Source organism: Pelobates fuscus, chromosome 11 (assembly GCF_036172605.1).
Source record: "Pelobates fuscus isolate aPelFus1 chromosome 11, aPelFus1.pri, whole genome shotgun sequence".
Classification (NCBI taxonomy): domain Eukaryota; kingdom Metazoa; phylum Chordata; class Amphibia; order Anura; family Pelobatidae; genus Pelobates; species Pelobates fuscus.
In genome coordinates, this window is record NC_086327.1 from 128,938,108 (window position 1) to 128,944,779 (window position 6,672).

A 6,672-nucleotide genomic window follows, 5' to 3' on the forward strand; every position below is an offset into this window, starting at 1 on the left:
GACTTCCCGAACACCGGTCCCAACATACGAACGCTGGATCTCTATTTCCCAAACAGCTAGAAGAGCGCTATTCGGTACTTTTGTGCATTCGAATGAGGGGAACAATCGCTGATAAGAGCCAGGGGAATCCATTCGTGGAATTATTCGGTTTTTGCCACTTAACAAAATAGACCGGCAAAACTACCCAAACTCATGGAACTATTTTGGGCAGCCACCTCGCGGTTAGCCGGTCACAAAAGACTTCCATATTTTTTGAGAACCCCTGAACCGATCTGGGTGAATTTTGAATATGTTGGTCACCCAGATCAGGGCTATCAGGAGACATATTGTTTGTGGGGATACCAAATGCCTAAAGGGGTGTTCTGAAAATTGGGGGAAATTTTGATTTTTCTGTCTGGAGATAATCAAGTTATTACTTTATCAGACTTGATTATCTCCAGGACTAGGGGAGGAAATTGTATGTTTGTGCTGGGCGTGTTTTTTGGTTTGCCTGTAAATGATTGGTTGTATTGTGTCCCTCCCTGTGGGATGTCCCCTTGCATGGGGACTTGCATAAAAGCCAGTGTGTGGTCATTAAAACCAGTTCTGTTGTACCCTTCTTCTAGACTTCGGCTGATGTTTGGGGATTCGTATGCTTTATTAAGGGAATCATCTTGTAAAGCTATTGTATTCGTATGGATTTTTGTTTATTTCATCTACCGAACAGAGAGCTATAATCACTGATGCTCTGGCGGTTTGGGAGGAAACTACCGAATGAGGATTGGATATCCTAGGTTTCTTTACAGGGTGTTCCTGGTATGCATTGGTTAGTAACTACCTAAAGTTATGCAAAGAAGGACTACCAGTGAACCGTCGTCAGGGTCATGGGTGCCCAAGGTCCATTGATGCGAAGGCTAGCCTGTCTGCTCCGATCACACAGAGGAGCCACTGTAACTCAAACTGCTTCATAACGTAACGCTGGCCATGATAGAAAGGTATCAGAACACACATGATGGCCATTGTCCATCACCAAAAATAGTTTAATGAACATGTGTCAGAGTGTCAGAACTGGACAATGGGGCATCAGAACTGGACCATGGGGCGTCAGAACTGGGCCCTGGAGCTTCAGAACTGGGCCATGGGGCGTCAGAACTGGACGATGGGGCGTCAGAACTGGACAATGGATCGTCAGAACTGGACCATGGCGCGTCAGAACTGGGCCATGGAGTGTCAGAACTGGACGATGGATCATCAGAACTGGACCATGGAGCTTCAGAACCGGACCATGGGGCATCAGAACTGGACCATGGGGTGTCAGAACTGGACAATGGATCATCAGAACTGGACCATTGAGCGTCAGAACTGGACCATGGAGCGTCAGAACTGGACCATGGGGTGTCAGAACTGGGCCATGGAGCGTCAGAACTGGACCATGGAGCTTCAGAACTGGATGATGGAGCGTCAGAACTGGACCATGGAGCAGCGGCGTGGCTCTCTCCTGAGGGCCCGGAGTTCGGGGGTGTGCTCTCTAGAGTGAGAGAGGGAAGAATCATGGAAGACCTGACAGCAAGAATAAGGGGAACAATAGCTAATTTCCAGAAGGTCTGGGAACCATGGGATTTGAGCGTAGTGGGTTCCGGTAGAGGCTGAGGAGCCGGGTATATGGTCTGGTCGGTGTATTGGCACTGAGCGGGGTGGTTTCCGGGTGGTTTCAGTTCGCCTCGATAGGAGGCATGTGTTCCAGATTCTAGGAAGTGGCTTGTCATGGGGGCTGATGTCATTTATTATGTATACACAATTGTTTTTCGGTATTTAGACTTATGCGCAAGCCTCACAGTTGTATTTTTTTGCCTTACTTATCGTGTGCAACTATAGAGAATAAAAATTCTAGGTGGGAGGCAAGTGATGTAGAATTTATAGCGAGGCTTGGCAAGTAGGCCAATGTCAAATTTTGGGTTTACGAAACTGGTCTCTTGCAGTTTGGCTTCTGCGTAAGCCTCACAGCTGTATTGCTCTCGCTATGCCTATCGTGTGTTAAGCTGAGAATTTTAAAGGAACACATAATCCACGGTGGGGGGCGAGTTATGTTGAATTCATGCAGAGGCTTCTGATGTTGGCTAATGTCAATTATTGTGTCTACAAGACTGTTTTTTTGTAAACCGGCTTCTGCGCAAGCCTACAAGTTGTACTGTTATTGCCTTACCTATCGTGTGCAAAAATAAAGAATTTAAAAAAAAAGAACTGGACCATGGATCGCCAGAACTGGACCATGGAGAGTCAGAACTGGACCAAGGAGCGTCAGAACTGGACCAATGCACCAATGAAAGAAGGTTGCCTGGACTGATGAATCACGTTTTCTTTTAGATCAGGTGGATGGCCGGGTGCGTGTGCATCATTTACCTGGGGTAGAGATGGCAGCAGTATGCTCTGTGGGAAGAAGGCAGGCTGGTGGAGGCCGTGAAATGCTCTAGGCAATGTTCTGCTGGGAAATCTTGGGCCCTAGCATTTATATGGATGTTACTTTGACCCATACCACCTACCTAGAGTCCATGTATAACCCTTCATGGCAATCAGCAGGATAATGCATTGCTGCCAAACTGCAAAAATTGTTCTGGAATGGTTTGAGGAACATGAAAAAGAGTTTAAGGTTTTGCCTTGGTCTCTAAATTCCCCAGATCTCAATCCAGTTAAGCATTTGTGGAATCCATGGAGTCCCACATCACAACTTGCAGTACTTAAAGGATTTTAAAATCCAACTGATCTTATCACTTGCATAGCAAGTATAGCCAGCCGACAGATCCATCCTTCTCATTTTGCCCTGATCTTATCATACATGGCCAGTATCGCCAGCTGGCAGATCCCTCATCCCGTCCTGATCTAATCACTTACATGGCACAGTATAGGCAGCTGGCAGATCCCTCCTTTTCATTCCGCCCTGGTCTTATCACTTACTTGGCACAGTCTCGCCAGCTGGAAAATCCATCCTTCCCTGATCTTATCACTTACACAGCCAGTATCGCCAGCTGGAAAATCCATCCTTCTCATCTCGCCCTGATCTTTTCACTTACATGGCACAGTATAGCCAGCCGGCAGATCCCTTCTCATTCCGCCCTGATCTTTTCACTTACACAGCCAGTATCGCCAGCCGGAAAATCCATCCTTCTCATCCCACCCTGATCTTATCACTTACATGGCACAGTCACGCCAGCTGGAAAATCCATCCCACCCTGATCTTCTCACTTACTTGGCACAGTCTCGCCAGCTGGAAAATCCATCCTTCTCATCTCGCTCTGATCTTTTCACTTACATGGCACAGTATAGCCAGCCGGCAGATCCCTTCTCATTCCACCCTGATCTTATCACTTACATGGCACAGTATAGCCAGCCGGCAGATGCCTTCTCATTCCGCCCTGATCTTTTCACTTACACAGCCAGTCTCGCCAGCCGGAAAATCCATCCTTCCCATCCCACCCTGATCCTTACATGGCACAGTATCGCCAGCTGGAAAATCCATCCTTCCCATCCCACCCTGATCTTATCACAAGATTGATAGTCTGCATCGAGATCACTTTAGGCAAGAAGGATGGTTTTGGTTGTAATACCACTTTATTTTGTGAAAAAAAGTGAATTACGTTGATGACGATAGAGCAGTTTCCCATTCCTTCTTGCAGAAGTGATTGCCACCAAAAAAGCAATTTTAAAGGAGGTCCACATTTGGTTTCAAACAGAGGCGAGGGTGGCTTACTTGATCGTTCCCTGAAGGCTACCATAACGCTGCTCAGTAAATGCACCTCTAGACATGCGGCCTATTGCTTTAAAGTTAACCCTCTTTGCTGAGGCCTGCATAGCATAGCACTACTGTCCCAAGCTCTAAGGGTCACTGGCCTGGGGCATCCCTAGGGATTTACTCCTGACTCCAACTGCTACTTACTACTCTTATAAAATGTGCTGTATTGATCTGCCATTAAAAGGTTATGTTATTGAAACGCTCGCATCGGCACTAAAAGTTGAAGCACGTTATTACCATTACTGTTTGACTATTATAAATTAGCATGACTTTTATTACTAATCACACTTGCTTATCTTCTGGCATTCATAGCACCAACCTGTTAACGTATAAAATAGTGCAGCTCATGTGACATTTTAAGCAAAGCTTTGTCTCATAGGTTGCGTACTCCTGCCGAAATGTCTATATAATGCCTATAATCATACAAAATGTACAAAGCGAGTCATTAACCCTGTTATACCTTTTTTTAAATTGTGCATGTCTTTCTCATTGCTCTACTACATGTAAGCTATCTATTGTGAATCTATTGTCATTGGCTGTTGGGGCATGACAAAATTGTATGTATTTTTTCTGCACTACAAAAAAAAGAAAAAAAAAGGAGGTCCACACATAGTCTTCAGAACCACTGACAAATCCTATGATCAAAAAGAAGAAAGTTGCGGAGGACGTTTGAGGAAAACAGTTTTTTTTTTTTTTAAATCTATGTTTTAGGATGTTACATGTCAAATGTTGAACGAGGAAATGGCTTAAAGCTGAAACATGTGTTTTCTAAATTCGAAGTACCCACTGTTATTTCTCCTGTTTGGCCGGTAAGGTACAATCGCCAGAATTCTTGCTTTGTCTGATCTGACCTTTTGAATCATTAGAGCGATCAAACTTACTGCTGGTAAAAAAAATATGCTATCTTGAAGTTCTATGGTATTAAAAGCCCACCCAGGAAGTGTGGATGGTCCTGTTTCAGGATGGATGCAAATGTTAACACATTTGTGTTCTTTCTTGTGGCAATGAGATCTATTTCTGGAAGTCCAAACCGATTTACTAACTTTGAGAACTTGAGTGAATGGAGAGTCCAACGCTGTCTGCTTAGATCGTCTGCAATGATTTTTTGTGATCCTATGATGTGTGTTGCAGAAAGGTATTCCAATTCTTCCTGTGACATGATCTGATCTCACAGTCTTTTAAGTGATAACCCCTTTGTATCTCCTTGTTGATTTAGGTAGGTTACTGTTGTGGCATTCTCAGACTGTATTCTTACCGCTTGTTTGAAAAGAATTGGTTTGAAGGCCAACAGGGCATTCATGACTGCCTTTATTTCTCTGAAATTTGATGATTGGGCTGTTTCTCTTGAAGACAATTTGCCTTGTTGAAATTGTGATTCTAGGTGAGCACCCCAACCTGTTAGGGAAACATCCGTGGTGATGGTAATGCAATTTCTTTGCATGGAACGTAGACCCTTGGTAAGGTTGTCTTATTTCTTCCACCAATTTTCTCGTTTTATTACTACCTCTGAAATGCACCAATTGGAAAGTATGTTCCATTGAAGACGTCTGATCTCTGCCTTTGCCCATCTTACTGCTGGGATAGCAGAAGTAAGAAGACCCAAAACACATATTAACTTTCTTATGGTACAAAATGCTTTTCTTTGAAGAACCAAAACTTCTTTACTTTATTGTTTTTTTGTTTTCCTTCCGGCAGAAAGGGATCTGGGAATCCACCAAAAGCCCTAGAAATTGAATCCTTGTTGAAGGAATAATCTCAGATTTCTTTAAAATTTTATGATCCATTTTATGATAAAAATTGCCTGGTCTCTAGAAGGTTTATTTTTAGACGCGGTTTTGAATATGCCTTCAGAAACCAATTGTCCAAATAAGGTACAATCGCAATTTCCTTTAATCTTAGAGCTGCTGCCAAGGGAGCCATGATCTTTGTGAATATCCGAAGTGCTGAGGCTAGGCCGAACGGTAACCCCTTGATTGGATGTGTAGAATTTTCCCTTTTCTTGATCTTATAACAAATCTGAGGTATGCACTCTTTTTTATATGTCTCTCTTGAATCTTAACAGCCTCACTGTCATTCTTTACCATATCTTTAAAAGACTCAAGCATCTGTGATAGGTAGTCCTGGAACCAGCTTGAAAAATATTTCATTTATTTTTGCTTGGATTTTTCCAATAGTTCTGCTGAGCTCTGATTGCATGTTTTCTTCCTGTATCCATACAACTTAAATGTTTGACTTTACAGGTGGATTTTCAAGGAGTTGGTGCTATCTTATCTTTTTCACACTTGGTGTCAGACAGATGTAGCACAGCTTTTAGGTAAAATTTCTCCAGGTTCTGATCTGCGCAGTCGGAACTTCAGCGGAATGCAACACCTCAAGGCCTGCTTTGTACCTGCTTTCCATAACACTTCGGTATGGAAGCCCTGCCGCTTAGCTCTCCACCCAAGGAGCTTTCGGGCCGCGTTCCCCCCAGGCAGCAGCCTGTGTGCCTCGCCACCGAGATCCAGCTTTCCTGTAATGCTTTTAACAGAGCAACTTGTCCGTCCCGATGTCGGCACAAGAAGAACTGGAGAGGCTTGGAGGAGCAGACATTTATATGGAGTAGGCGGGAATTGTATATAATTATTTTAATTTTCCAGAGCTTGTTGTCCATATGGGGAAGATACTACTCACTTGTGTCAGTACTGCCAGGAAAAAGTAATTACATATTAACTAGTGCAATCCCAAATACTTTTGAACTACATTTCCCAGCCTAAAAGGTGTGAGGTGCTGATGTTAGCCACCACTGACCTGGGATGATTCATTGAACAGATAAACTATGAGTCCCCACCGCCCCCATGAGAACCTACCTGTGTCACAGTATATGAGAACAGATGGTTTATAAAGAGCACCAGTTAGTACAATAACAA